Raw genomic sequence first — 15133 nt, 5'->3', positions numbered from 1 at the left:
CTAGGTCTAAATCTAAAACATGCGCGATAGCCTGCATGTTCTTTAGTTAAAATGTGCTTAAATTAGCCAGTTTCAGATCAGAATATCAATAATTGTCTGCTCACGCTTCACGATCGCATTATTAATGATACCCAATTAACCATATCCTATTCATGATTTACAAAATGAATAGAGTGTCCCACTTTTAGGTCTAAAATCTCAATTTTCTTCCTCTCGCGCTTCGCACTCGCATCAATTGTTTGGTTACATAACTATCCTGTTTATGATTTAAAAAAGTGCTTAGAATGACCAAAATGACCAAAAAAAATTTGGCTCGCGCTTCGCGCTTCTATTATTGAAATATGTACCGTCTTCGTGGGTAACTGTAAACAGTCCTTAACAGGTCCCTTTTCGATCATGCTAGAACAGTTATCAAAAATTTCTGCTCGTGCTTGGCATTCGCAGTAATATCTAGTTACATACGCATCTTGTTCAAGATCACAAATTACATTGCCCAGAATATAAAATTTTCAGGACAAAATACATGAAAGTTAAAAAAAAATTCGGTCACGCTTCGCGCTCGCACTTTTTATATAGGGCTTATGACATTATTTCATATTTATGTTGTTTTATAAGAATAAAGAAGTGACCGATTCGGGAAAATATAATTGAAGATAATTTCTGGCCCCACCCCGTATTGACGAAAGTCGGATCCGCCCTCGTGACACATACACACACACAGAAAAAAAAATGTTGACTCTCTGAAAGAGCAAGGACCCCCAGTGCCCCCCCCCCCCAGGAAAAAATCCTAGCTACGCCACTGAATCACGCCAGTTTATTCGAAGGATGTTTTGATTGGTTTATGGTCAAATTTATTACTACATTTAAAGATAATAAATCTAACTTGTCTGTACAGTTCAAATTTAAATTCACATTATCTTCACTTGTAATATGATTAAATTCTAAATTATCATGATCATGACCATTAATATTTTGTAACTAAAACATGTGTTCCTTATTGTCTTATAAAATTGCAATAGTTTAAACACAATTCTTGCCTTAAATGAGTATTGTTAGTTTAATTTATAATACAATTCAGATTTATATTTTCTTCACTTGCAACATAGGCCTAACTCAAATTGATTATTTATTATTTAAAATCATTTATATTACTTGTAATCTACTTTTCTTTGCTTCAAACATGTAATTCTTGGTTTATCTTCAAATTGATCTTTTGTATTATATGCAACAATTTGTATGTTTTTAATTGTAAATTCATATGCAATTCAGCCTTCTAGGCTGCAATATCTGAATAAAACACCTTGAATTGAATTGAATTGAATCATACAATTGTTATATATAAGTAGAATTTTAAGAGCAATTACATTCATTTATTTAGTTATTTCCTTTTTAAGGATATTCTAGCATCATTATAATGATTAAGAATATTTCAGAATGTCTCAGTAAAGCTTTGTTAGGCATGCCTACACCTATTTAATGAGAGTAATTTTTGTTATTTCTGGAATGTGCAAATATACACAATAGAGCTCTGCTACACAATAGAGACTCCTCGTGGTAGTGGAAATGGACAATAGGATTAGCTATGTTGTTTACATTGTTTATTTCACTGATGTCATTCAAGAATCTTCTAAAATTAGACTGCTCTAGAAATTGGCAGAATGTTCTTTTTGTAGACAATACTATTAGAAGCTTCCAGAATAGTAAATATTTATATATACACAACAAAAAAGTAAGTCCCCCTTAATCAAAATGCTGTAACTTTTGAACAGAATAATTTAGAGATGTAGATTTAGATTTAGATTTATTCATTTTCCGTTCACAAAGCACAACAAAATCAAACAATACATAGTCAAATTTGAAGTACAACATCAATCGGAGTAAGGTATAAACAATGAGAACTAATGCGAACTAAAGTAACTTTGACTATAATGACTATATAAAACAGAACGGAGGGGCTTGCCAAGAAAAGCAAAGCTTGTATGAGAGGCAAGCCCCCGTAACTTAGTTTCAGTACGTATATTACAAAATTATAATATAAAGGAGAGACGGGAGACAGTTTAAAAGGAGGGAAAAGGAGGCTATACAAAATATCAAAGGTAACAACGAAAGAGTAACACAAATTAGAATAAGTGATAATAGTAATAATAATAATAAAAAAATAATAACAGTATGGTTACAATAATTGTGATAATGAGGGAGGAACTGAGAAGCAGATGTAGGGAGAGAGGGGGGGGGGGGTGCAGGTACAATTGGAGGTGCAAAGAGGAGCATGGCAGGTGCGGGAAAAGGTCGGCAGGCAAGTTGTATCCTGGGAGGTTTAAAAAAAAAAGTTTTTGTTGTATATAGTTTTGGTTATATGGTAGATTGACTTGTTTGTGTAAAGTATTGGCTAATAAGCATCTTTTTAAGGTTATGTTTAAAAACTGTGATGCTTGGGGATTCCTTAAAGGCGTTGGGCAAGGAATTCCAATATACGGGACCAGAAAAGACAAAAGAATTTTTTGCAAGTAAAGTTCGGGTTGGAGGTAGGTGATAGGAGTTTCGTTGTCTTGTAGGATAATCGTGTACAGAGGAGTTTTTGCAGAACATAATTGAAAAAATTGCGGGGAGATCATCTATATTTAGTTTGTACATAAATTGGCCGAGTTGGAACAAATATATATCATTAACTTTAAGGATTTTATTTTCAAAAAATAATTTATCTGTGTGACATCTGAAATGTGTATGAAATATTATCCTAAGTGCTTTTTTCTGTAACAAAAGTATCCTATGTAATTGTGTTTGGATTGCACAACCCCATGCCAAAATACCGTAATTAATGTATGGTAATATTAATGTGTGATATAGTGTAAGTAGTGTACGAGATGGAAGAAAAAATTTGAGCTTGTTGATAATTCCAATATTTCTTGAAATTGTTTTGCATATATTGTCGATGTGTGGTTTCCATGATAATTTATTATCAATAAGTACACCCAAGAATTTTGTTTCAGAAACATTTTCAAGGACAGTGTTATCAAAAAAGAGATTGTCGGGCAAACTATTTATGTTATTACTAAATAGCATGTAATTGGTCTTTTGTAAGTTAAGTGAGAGTTTATTTGCCTTGATCCATTCAGTCACATGCATGAGTTCAGAGTTAACAATCCTAATAAGTTGGTTTATGTTATCATGAGAAAAGAAAATGTTGGAATCATCAGCAAAGAGTATGAATGAAAGTAAATTTGAAGTTTTGTGGATGTCATTAATGTAAGTGATAAAAAGAAGAGGGCCGAGTAAGCTACCCTGTGGTACCCCGCATGTAATTGGAAGGTTGGATGAATTGTGATTGTTTATTGATACAAACTGAGTCCTATCTGTAAGGTAGCTCTTGAACCACTCCAAGGCCTTCCCCCTAATACCGTAATGAGATAGTTTATACAAAAGAATTTCGTGGTTAATGGTGTCGAAGGCCTTGGAGAAGTCCAGGAAAATACCGACAGTGTGACAACCTTTGTCAGTGGAAGTAGTGATTTTGTTAATGAAAGATAAAATTGCATGCGAGGTGCTGTGATTTTCGCGAAACCCAAATTGAAAATCCGAAAAGATATTGTAATTTTTAAAGAACGTACTAGTTCGTGTATGGACAAGTTTTTCAAGAATTTTTGATAACGAGGTGAGCAATGATATGGGACGGTAGTTGGAGACGAGCTGATTATCTCCTTTTTTAAAAAGAGGGACTACTTTTGCGATTTTCATAAGACTGGGTACCCTTCCTGTGTTCAAAGAAATATGAAATATATGCACCAAAGGATCGACGATAGCCAAAATAATTTTCTTAAGTAGGAGGTTGGAAATACCGTCAAACCCCGGGCACTTTTTGGACTGCAGACTGTTAACAATATTTATGATTTCTCTTGAACTTGTGGGATTAAAAAAAATGGAGTTTGGGTTTGGGTTGTCGAGAAAATTGTTGTAAGATTTATTCGTTTGAGGGATTTTGCTTGCTAAATTGTTGCCAACTTGTGAAAAATATGAATTAAACTCTTCTGCTATTATGTTATTGTCATCAGTGATGGTATTGTTTGATTTTATTTTTGTAATTGTAGAACTCTTCTTCTTATTGTTTAATGCACCATTGATGATTTTCCACGTGTTCTTCATATCATTTTTGTATAAATCGAGTTGAGAAGTGTAATATTCTTTTTTCGCAATACGAAGTAAAGATGTAAGAATGTTTTTATATGAAGTGTACTTGTAGCGAGATGTATCACTTGGTTTAGTTATGTATTTATAATATAAGTTGTTCTTGCGGTTGATGGATCTTAAGAGTGATTTAGTAATCCAAGGGTGGATAGGGATCTTTTTATAATTTGATCTTCTGTTGGTTGTAAGGGGAACATGGGTATCTAGAGAAGAGGTAAGTATGGTAATAAAACAGTTGTATGCGTCGTCAGCGTCCGAGGAGTCATATACAGTAGACCAGTCTGTTATGTTTAAATTATTAATCAAATTGGTTATGTTGTCGTCAGTTATCTTTCGGAATGTAGGATTAAATGTTTCTTTATTGACACTTTTATTCGTAGATAATTTGGCAAAAATTGGAAAGTGATCAGAGATGTCACTAAGAATAATACCAGCTTTATGATTTTGTCGAATTGTATTACTGAAAATGTTGTCTATTATAGTGGCTGAGTTATTCGTCACTCTTGTCGGCTTCGTAATAAGGGGCAAAAAAGAATGTGATAGAAACATTTCAAGAAACTCTTGCGAGGTGCTATTAGAGTTGCAATTTACTAAGTTAATATTGAAGTCACCCATAAAAAAACAATCTTTATTTTTCAAAAGAGGATTTAGTAAAATTTCATTCAGGGTTTCTAAAAAAGCATTGGCATTTGAATGTGGAGGTCTATAAAATACACCTATTATAAAGTTTTTACCTCTTGGGTTTCTGATTTCAACAAAAAGTGTTTCTAAAACATCGTTAGATATGGTCATGTTAGCTATAAGAGTATAGTCGTATTGTTGCGGTATGTAAAGTGCGACACCACCCCCTGGTCTTTTTGTTCTATTATTAACAATCAAATTAAAATTAGGGAGTGAGAAGAGGGAACATGGGTTGTCCGAGAACCACGTTTCAGTTAAACCAATGAATGACGATTGCGGAAACTGGTTATTATCTAGAAATAACTTAAGTTTATAAAAAATTTTGCTTGCACTGCGAATGTTTATATGGAGAAGAAAGGGGTTTTCCTCGGCTTTGTCTGACGTAACGAATGATCTGAAATGTTGTTCTGTGAAATATTGTGACGTAACGAGCTGCCCGCATTGATCATTGGAATCGAAATTGTAATTAAGATCAGCGGTATTGTTATTCATAAAATTTCGTATGTGTGTATCGTAATTGGAATTTTCATGATTATCTAATGTTTGAGTAGTGCCACGTTGCGCCGAGAGAGACAACAAGTCATCATTGTTCAAGAAGCTAAATGGAAACTTAGTTAAGTCGGTCATTAAAAAAAGGGGAGGAATTAAACAATAGTACCTAACGAATAGAATACACTATGCCATATACTTAACTACCTTTAAATAATTTACAGAAAAAAAAAAAAAGAAAAAAAAAAAAAAAATAAATAAAAAAATAAAAAAAAAATATGAAGAAAAAAAAAACCAAGAGAGAAAGGAAGCAAAACGTAAATGAACAAAATAAGAAAAAATATAGACAACAAATGTTCAACCTGTATCCGTCTCTCCAGTAAAATTATGACGTAATTAAAACAAGTGAGGATACATAAGTACAAATGAGAAAACCGTATACTAGTAAGCAAATACAGGATTTAAGCCTAGATGATCGATAGAAAGCAAAAGAGATCGATCAACCAACAAGCGGACGGAGACTACAGATTATTTGGTCTCTATACTGTACATTTATATATTAAAAAAAAATACCGAAGATAATCGATTGGAAACAAGTTAAAAATGTTGTACAGTAAAGACACTGAGCATGGATGGAGTCACGTTACAATCAAAAGAGATATACAGTCAATTCAAGCGAAGAGAGAAAACGAGGACGAGGGACCAATAGTCGTATGCACCGCAATATTGACCAAAAACATGTATCACTGCATGAAATATTGTATCAGATTATTAAGTTCGTGTAAACACGATATATTTATTGATTGACTGCACTTTTTTTTATTTATTATTATTTTTTTTAATAGTGAAGTCATCTTTTTCATATGTGGAAATATCAAATTGTCCAAAATCGTAAAATAGGCCTTCTATACTGGAAAATATTTATTTAAAATACTGAAAAGATATTTGCATGTCGGCAAAAACACATGGAACATCGGAGCCTCGTGGAACAGATTTTTCACGTACGTACGCTTGAATAAACGTAGTGCACGAGAAAATTAACAGTAGTAGAAGTCATATGTGATCTTCGATCAAGAATTGATTACCAATGTTAGATGCTTAACGCAAGATCGTATGTTTACATCGAATTGAATATAAAAACAGTAACAGTAATATCGAGCCGATATTTATTTTTTCCATTTGCAAACCATACTTTAAAAAAAATATAAATAACACTATGATTCCGTTACTCGAACTGACAGTGTGAGGTTGCGTAAGCCGGATAGACACAGAAAAATACATATTTCAAGATAATAATTCAAGAAAACAATTAGTTATGATTCTGAAAGCAAACAGCTGGGTGTTTCAGAAGGCTAGTCGGAGCTGCCAACGGCCTACACACGACTGGCTACCATTTCTTGAGAAAATCAGCAATTATGAGGGGTATAAATGAATAAATAAATAATAAATGAGGGGTATATCCGTAAAGTTACCCTGTGGGTATATAAAAAAAAAACGTGAAGATAGTGCCACCAGTCGTGCGCGCAGCCGCGAGCAGCCCACGAACAGCCTTATGAAATGGCTCCCTGAAACAAAGTAAAAAAGAGAAAAAGGTATAGTTGTGTTAGGCGAAAACGCCAAACGTGGATGAATCCGCGTGTACAATATATTGACTAACTGCATTCAGCCGGCACAACCGTATAATTGCGATCTAAAAATTACTCAAACTTCAGATTGAATATCAATATATATAAATATAAATATATATAAATATATTGATATGACGTCCAAGGTAGCATCTACATTACTACCAGGGAAAATTCAGTAAAACTAAAAACATCAAGTTTTTACATTTAGTCGAAATGCCAGAGCCACTGCTTAATTGGTAGCTAATTACTCTATCAGGAAAAAAAATGGGACATTCTCATTAAAGTGAAACATTGCGGAAAAACATATCCCTATAAATTGAACCACTCTCTGATCAACTTTGCTGACGTTGACAATTACACGAGAGAGAACCGGAATATGAAGCAGCATAACGTGGAAACGTGACTGAATTTGCAATTGATCCTTGCGTTGAATTCAATTAAGGGGTTGATAACAGATGATTCGAAAAGAATATAGTTCAGTACCTCAAGCTGAGGGTTATGAGGTTGAGTATGAATGATTATTGTACACAAGAAATATCTTTGTGGAAAGCTACAAGAGTACTTTGAAGTCAGCAGTGCAAAGTGCAACCCTTAACACTCGAAGACGGACTCCCACCATGGACCTATTAGTAGGTCCATGCTCCTACAAACAAATAAAACCCAAAGCTGTTTGCAACATGCGCACGGCTGTTACCATTTCCTAAATAAACCAAAACACTATGATGATAACCCAATAAAGTGTTACATGCCGCTCATCACACAACTGAGATCTCTTAGTTGAGTAACATGAAATACAATTTAAAGGTGAAATACAATTTAAAGGTGAAATATGTGCTTAATTAGGGGAGATCGCCGAACGTGCATGCTTCCACATGTACAAGGTTGACATGATTAATTCAACATGACAACCATAATTCTGACATGTCCGATCGCAATGTCGTTCGAAGAATAATGTACAAGAAAGGAGTGCGTCCAACCGGAAACATATAAACATAGCTCTCTAGATGCGCATTCGCTCAGAGGGAAAGATGTCGGGTTGGACTCACTCATGCACAGGCAGCAACAAACGAAAAGTGTTTTAAAGAGACAACACTACCAATTGTGAAAAAAGTGAAATTTTCGTTTGAACTGTCGCAAGCATCAAATTGACTGATAAAACATTTTCTTTCTAATGATTGTATAATACATTATATTTTCAATTGAAGAACCTTAAAGGATCAAGGAACATGGAAATTAAGGCACAATGTACCAAACCAATCTCGTTTTAAAAACAGTAACTCAATTCGTTATATATCCACATACAGTTTGATTATGCCAGCATAATAAAAAAAAAGATCAATCATCCCCAAACTGCATCATGTAGCAGTAGAAGATTGGTACTGTAAAGTCAGCAACTGAAAATTTAATGCTTAACGCTATGACCCGAGGTAAATGTGTTTTAAAGGAATTCTGTCGTATGATGCTTTTTCATTGACAGGAAATTAAATGGAAAAATGAATGTCAAGGTCAGTGCTTGTAAGTAAAAAGAAAACAACTAGAAAACTTTCAGATTCACATTGTTTCAACAAATTAACATAACTCGATTGTATTCGTTGTGATCGAAAGATTACTAAAGATCAAGTATCCAGGCAAACTCAAAACACACATAGAGAAGGTGGAAATGATGATGGAGCTAATGCTCGGCCAGGAGCAGAACAAAGTGTGTAGGCCTAGCCTACTATCCAAAGAGAGAGGGGGAAAATCACATTTCAGTCGTGAAATAAAGAGTTCATCTCCAAGAGTAACAACTGCATGTTGAACTATTATTATAAGACAAAGGTTGCAAAAAACCCATGTTTTGAACCATTTTCTTGCTCAAATATGTTATTGAATATTATGGAGAAAATAACCCACTTCTCCCAAGCTTGTTATGACAAGATTATCTCAGTTTGCAGAGCTTTGTATAAAATTCAACGAGATGGAATGAAGTATAAACATAATAAGAGGTATTGAGTTACTCCAATAAGAAAACGAAAATGTGGCTTTATAATAATAATTAAAAAAAAAAAAACGATCGCATCTATATACCTCGAAGAAACGAATATGATAAATTCAAGTCAGATATAAAACTGAAGGCATTAAGCTGAGGTGGTGACATACACGCCTTTGCCAAAATGAGGCGTGAAATTGACATCAGGAGGTTTAACTAACCTGGTTGGTCGAAAGAGTAATCAACTCACTACTCCTCACCGGTTGCTGAATTACGTAAGACATCGTGGGATGGGGTCTCAAAATTATAGGCATCTCCTCCACGGACGCGCCACTTCCCGGCGTAGAAACGCATCCTTGTACCTTGGGCATAGAGCGCCTGAACTTGCTTAGCCCATTTGCGCTTTTCTTGAAGATCTGCGTTAGTGAGATCATCGATGATGAAAAACTTCTCATTTTTTAGGACATTTCTTGCTTTCTTCATCACTTCAACTTTATCGCGGTAGGATAAGAGCTTCACAAGAATGTGACGTGGTTTACCAGCAACTTTCCTACCATCGCGGTGAGCACGCTCAACATTCGTGTTGATGCCGAAGAGGGATCGTAGCTTTTCTTCTACTAACGCGATGCAATCTTCACTTTGATGAGGTTGGGAGGCTGCTAGAAGCTGAGAAGATGATCCACTATCGTCAAGACCTGTCGTTGGCTGGAATTCATCGATCCCGACGAGACGAATGTTGTTCCTTCTCGAAAACCGTTCGCTCTTGTTCGCGGCTACCTCGCCCTTGTCGGCATCGGCGCGGAGTCTGGTTACCTCTTCATCTAAGGCCTTTAATTTCGCTTCAAGGCGGCGTTGGTTGTCATGGAGATCGTTAACCCTTTGTCTTTCAAATTCAAGGGAAGCTCCGAGAAGAATTTCAACTCCCTCAATCTTTTTCTCGAGACGGCCAACCGCCCTATCAAGCATTTCTTCGAATTTCTTTGTGATAAACAAGCTGTATTCATGTTGGGATGCTTGCTCGGGCGGAGAATCGCCGGCGACTGTTGTCATGGTGATGACGTCTTTGGGAGTGGCTGAGTGGCTCTGTTTCCCAGGCAGTCAGACCGCAGGTCCCTATGCTAATGAGCAAAAAGGCCAGATTCATCCAAATCATCTCGTGGCTGAATCCTCCTCCTTGCAAAATCTCGTGATTCGTGAGATTTTCTTTCTCTAAGAATTTACCTGTTTTAACCTCAAGTTAAATGAAATATTATTGCACCATCAGATAGAGTAAAAGTTACTCTTTCATATTGGTCATTTATTTTGTATACAATATTTTGTTAAATAAGTGAATTTCTGGCCTGAAAATGTGCCTCAAAACTGAATTTTCTTCCTCTGTTTTCTTTTGCAAATTGTGCAAAACTTTTTATTTTGAGCCTCAATAATATCTATATCACCATAAAGCTGAACTTCTGTACTTTCTCACAATGCCACTCTTGATATGCGGCACCTTTTAATCGGGTCAAGATCACACTTTTCCCACCAAGGTACAAGACGAGATTTCTGAAATTTTGTACTTGCATGAATTCCAGAGTTCTGATTGGCTGGATAAGGTTCACAGAACAACAGGCGCGGGGTATTTGAGGAGATTACCACATGGGAAGTGTGACCTTCCCACGAACCCAGGCACTGGAACCATTGGAATTTGCCATTGTGTTGTCTTTTTGACCAATCAGAGTGCAGCATTCTTGTTTTCAAGCTGCTTTATGTACTTGGCAAATGAAAAGTGTGATCTTGACCCGATTAAACCAATTCTTATTTTGAAACCTATATCATTTCAAAGCATACATATTCAGCTTTATCATGATATAAAAATCATTTGGGCTCAAACAAAAATAAAGTGTGAAAATAGCAGCTTTTGTCAGGTGAAAATATTTATTTTGTAGCATATTTTAGATCAAAATTTTAACCTATATTACAAAATCTTTGAATAAATCCAAACACATGACCTGAAAGAATGATTCTTTTTCTTTACAATGGTACCAAATTCATGAAATTCGATGCACAATTAGAGCAGCAATGACCGAATGAAAAGAGGTGTTTTGGTCCGCATCAAGCTCATTAAATATGCAAAACATCTCAAGTCATGAATATCACTTGGATGAAAGAAGCCACTTTCTTGGGACCTGCAGTCTGACTGCAGGGTTGGGACTTGAGGTTGAATTCAGAGCTTGCTCCTCAGCCGGAGCTTTCGGCGAGAAAGGGTTTGGTCTCTTGTAGCTGGATTTCTGCACTGCCCCTGGTGGTAGTCCTGTGGTGGGTTTTAAGCCTTTTGCTTTCTGTGATTTTCGCAGATCATACGACATTGTTATTCCAATATATTAAGTCCGTGGATGTGTAGATGTCCTATGATTAGAATACGTGGGTTTATATCCGGATAGGTGCAGATTAAATCCTCAAAAGTTTGACAAATCAGGAGAGACGGATTTACGTGTTGTCGTTACGAAATCGCCATGTTTTGACTATGTTCCTGTAATATTTCGTAAGTGGTTTTCTACACTCATTACGCAACTCCATGAAAAAAAATGAGATTGATCGGTTGAGTCAGGTATGAGTAATCAAAGATTGAATTAAAAATTATCATTTTTTTAGTCACAAGAGTCATTTTTAAGATTGTGTAAATACAAAGTTGGGCGAAGGTTGGTTTTTGGTGAATTTTATATTGCTAACGCTGTTTTATTATCCACCTTTTAGCCACTCTAAACAAAATTTTGATAACGTATATGTTCATGGTTGAGTGAGCACAATTTTTTTGTGACGTATCATCATAGGGGTTTATGGTATGACTTAAAAAGCATATTATAATTGGAAAGTGTTAATAGTGGCTCCCCTCCCCAATTTCTCGGCCCCTCCCCATTTTCAAATTCTGGATTCACCACTCATTAGTCCATGATTTCAACTGATCCTTATAGAAATTGTTAGGAAAAGAAAGCATTATGCAATATAAAGAGTATCAATTCCTAAGTTTTCAAGTGTGCTCAACCATGAAAGTGTAAAAAGGTCGGAAAGTGTGTGGTGATAAAATTGATTGATGATAGAAACAATATTTCTCGGCCCCCTCCCCATTTTCAAATTCTGGATTCACCAATCATTAGTTCATAAATTCAACTAATCCTTAAAAATTGTTAGGAAAAGAATGCATTCAGTCAGCATGTGAGTAATTCATTAGATGTTCTTTCTTCAGGTATAGATTACCTGTAAGTTGATGTAACAAGTGAAAAAGTTAATAATTTTTGTACTGAATTAAGTAAGGTTTTTGTAGATTCTGCGACGGAAGTTGGTGTGTGTACATATCTGCCACCTCGCAGAGCAGTGGAAAGAAAGGAAAACAAAGTAAATAAACCATGGTTTGACAAAGAATGTCATAAAGCTAGAAGGGAATATTTGAATAAAAAGAATAGGTATAAAAATAAGAGCAAAGGTTCTCTTTCTTCAGCTGAGGATGATTTTTGTGAAGCCAGCAAGTGTTATAAAAGATTATTGAGACGAAAAAAAGGTTGTATTTTAAACAGCAAAATGAGTCATTGCGGAAATTAAGAAATAATAATCCAGCTCAATATTGGTCCATTTTGAAGTCTGTTTGGGGTACACATTAATATGGTTGAGGCATCAGTTGGATTGTCTGATTTCGTTGAACACTTTAGAAAGATTGGCAATAGGAACATTGATCTTGATCAATTATCAGTGACCTCACTCAATGATATACATATTGAACTTGCTTTTGATGGTATCTATGATCCATTCTCTGCAGACGAAGTAGTGTCTACGATAAAGAAATTGAAAAGTGGTAAAGCTTGTGGTATTGATAAATTACGTAATGAATTTTTCAAGAATTGCCCAAGAAACATGATCATGATAATAGTCCGCTTTTTTAATGTCGTGTTAGATACAGGGTGGATACCCACAGATTGGTGTGCAGGCATAATCAATCCAATCTACAGAAACAAGGGTGATGCTGCTGATACAGATAACTACAGGGGTATTACTTTACTATGTTGTTTGGGAAAACTATTTACTTCTATAGATTTAGATTTAAGTATAATGGTACGTTCAAATTAACAGTCACAAAGCAGGTATCCCATGCAAGGAAAGCTTTGTACAGTTTATTATCAAAAGCAAAAAGATTACAACTGTCAATTGATACACAGTGTGAATTATTTGATAGAATGATTTTACCAATACTGACATATGCGTGTGAAGTATGGGAGTATGAAGACATTGCTCAAATTGAAATTTTTCACAAAAAGTTCTTGAGAACAATTTTACGGGTAAATAAGTTTACTCCAGATGTCATGGCATATGGAGAAACTGGGCGCTCCACTTTATTAAGTCATATCAGTTGTAGAATGATTGGATTTTGGCTTAGAATTGTGACAGGTGAGGAGGACAAGTACACTTTCTTGATTTATAGCTTGGTTTTTAATATGCACCAAGATCCAACTATGTAGTTCACGTCAAAATGGATGAGTTGCATTGAAGATATACTACAGAAAGCAGGTTTTGGTAACATATTTTCATCACAAGGGAATTAGGGACTGATTGGTTTCTAAAAGCCTTGAAATTGCGTTTAAAGGATATGTCCGAACAAGATTGGCATGCAGCAACATGGTCTAATCGGATTTGTTCGAATTATAAGATGATGAAAAAAGAATTGGAGTTTGAGACATATTTCCTAATCTTAAGTGACACTGATAGTATAGTATAGTATAGTAATGGTTTATTGGCAATACACGTTTGGCAGCCAGTGGCTGAAATATACATGTTTACAAAAAATGAGAACATACAAAGATATTATACAAGGAGTACAGAAAGAAAGACAGATGTAAGACCATGTGCTTACCAAATGGAAAGATTGTTTAGTGTAAATAAAAGGTGCCATTTGAAAAAAACTTGTAAAATTCATTAGAATGGTAATGTTGTACTTCTCTAAATCATGTATTGATGAAAGGCTTTTTGATAATAATACAGTTACCAGAGTGAATGTAACTACTAGAAGTGGCAGGGTGGTCAAACAACTAGTGCGTTATACAATATTGTGTTAAACACAGCAAAATATGAGTTTATAATGGGTTTTATTGTTGTTGTTGTATTAACCTTTTGCAACATATATTTTTACAATGCAAACAATTGTATTCATCATTGTAAAATATTTCATTTTTATGCACATATTCATTATTGTAAATATGTTCATTTGTATACGCAAATTCATTATTGTAAATATGTTCATTTTTATACGCATATTCATTATTGTAAATATGTTCTTGTTGAGACTCTCATACTCCCGATCGGGGGTCGATAGAGTTTAATAAAATCTTATCTTATCTTATCTTATGCAATATAAAGAGTATAAATTCCTAAGTTTTCAAGTGTGCTCGCTCAACCATGAAAGTGTAAAAAGGTCGGAAAGTGTGTGGTGATAAAAATAATGGATGATAGAAACAACAGCAATTATGTCACATTTGAAACTGAATTTGCCCATTATTCATTTTATAACCCCTCAAAATGAGTCTGTGACCTTGAAAAAGCCATTTCCCCCCTTTGATGCGTGCTCACTCATCCATAAATAAACAAATCGTTTTCATTTTTTGCACAGAATTCTGTCCACAGGTTGATAAACATTACTGCCAAATGACAATGCTAAAGACAGTTAAAAAAGTTCCATCATTTTGAATAAGGGGTTACATATTCTTAAACACGTGCACCCATAGTGTACACAATGTCTATGGGAGAGGAAATCAGAATTTTAACAAAAGTGAAAAGAGGGTTTGTTTCATGGACGGTCAGATTTAATACAGGACTATCATAACCTTGGATGGCACATCTAACTCTTCAAGACATGTAAGATGTTTTGTTTTTGTTTTGTTGATTGATCTATTTCCTGTAATAAAAGGAAAGGAAATCATAAATGGAATTTATAGCCATCCTTTTATGAATGATGCAGCGGATATAACCTTTGCAATACCCTAAACGTAGTGATTTTTCATGGCCACAATCTTGTAGGATTAAATGGAGCGCGGGAGCGGGAGCAACCGCGCGAGAAATATTTAATTTTTAGAATGCAAAATTTGGCAAATTTAAGCACTTTGACTACGTTTTTGCGATTTTGAATGCTGTATTTGTTTCCATCACATGAGACCACTAATAT

The sequence above is a fragment of the Lytechinus pictus genome, chromosome 3 (assembly GCF_037042905.1).
Source record: "Lytechinus pictus isolate F3 Inbred chromosome 3, Lp3.0, whole genome shotgun sequence".
Lineage (NCBI taxonomy): Eukaryota > Metazoa > Echinodermata > Echinoidea > Temnopleuroida > Toxopneustidae > Lytechinus > Lytechinus pictus.
The sequence above is the reverse complement of the archived record's forward strand: the minus strand, read 5'-3'. Positions refer to the sequence as shown.